The sequence below is a fragment of the Seriola lalandi genome, unplaced genomic scaffold (genome assembly GCF_002814215.2).
Source record: "Seriola lalandi dorsalis isolate HSWRI2012SDOR001 ecotype SW California unplaced genomic scaffold, Sedor1 jcf7180002054588, whole genome shotgun sequence".
Taxonomy (NCBI): domain Eukaryota; kingdom Metazoa; phylum Chordata; class Actinopteri; order Carangiformes; family Carangidae; genus Seriola; species Seriola lalandi.
In genome coordinates, this window is record NW_019525141.1 from 758,371 (window position 1) to 759,383 (window position 1,013).

The following is a 1,013-nucleotide window of genomic DNA, read 5'->3' on the forward strand; positions in this document are numbered from 1 at the left end:
CCCCCCCCCCCCCCCAAGCTCTCGTCAGCCTCCTCACTCTGCTTCACTCCCCTCTGCCGATCTGTCTCTCTCCTCTGTATCTATTGTCTTTCCTTCATTCATCACTCTCCACCGTCACCCGTCTGTTCCCCCTCTTCACTGCACAGCGGGCCATAACCACCGGCTCCACACACCTATTTCCACACAAAATCCATTACATCTCCCCGGCCCCTCTTTATCTTCATCCACCAATTCAATCCATCCAGTCGCCCGTCCTGCCACATATTCACACTCTGCTCTCCTCTTCCATTTGAGCTCATCACAGCCTCCACAGCCACTCGCTCACTCTCAGCCTCTGATTATCATCTCAGAGACGCTCTGCCCGTGTGAGAGGAAGAGCATCCTCCTCTCTCTATCTCTGCACGAACCGACAGTGAGGGTATATTTCTTTTTTATTTTTCACACCTTGAGGCACAAACAGCCCACACCCCGCTGTTGACTTACATAAGTGCGATAACTAGAGGAGAGGGGGCTGGGGAGCGGGGGGGATATTAGCCGCTCTGGAGACTGGAGGAGGATCAGGCAGGAGATACCCACCGCAACATCTCTGCTTGGTTGGCTTCCCACGACTGGCTCGGTATCGGCCAACTATCAGCCTGGGGTGTGAAAGATGGGGAGGCAGCGATGGTGGCTCAGAGGAGGAGGAGGAGGAGGAGGAGGAGGAGGAGGACCGGGAGAATGAGACCACAGGCTGATTAGGGGGAAGCGACTGAGAGAAGCAGAGGAACGAGAGAGAGATAGATGGTGGAAAGGTTAGCTGGAGAAAGAGGAGCCAAGAAATGTTCCATCCCTCTGGCCACAGTCCTGACGGAGCCAGGATAGAGATGTCAGGCCACATCCTGTCTGCCGAGGGGGGGGGGTCCGGGATCAAGCAGCAGACAATTAAACCTGGAGCCACAGGCCCTTATCCCGTCTTATTTCTGCCTCTCTCCTTCCACCATCCTCCTGTGTCTCTCTGCACCCCCAACCCCCCC

At 55.9% G+C, this 1,013-nt stretch overlaps 1 protein-coding gene across 3 annotated transcripts in view; it reads right to left on the minus strand.

Moving 5' to 3' along the window:
• adgrb1a (adhesion G protein-coupled receptor B1a) overlaps positions 1 to 1,013 on the minus strand; it is a 115,169-nt gene that overhangs the window by 112,736 nt on the left and 1,420 nt on the right. The gene's annotated exons all lie outside the window — the stretch shown is intronic.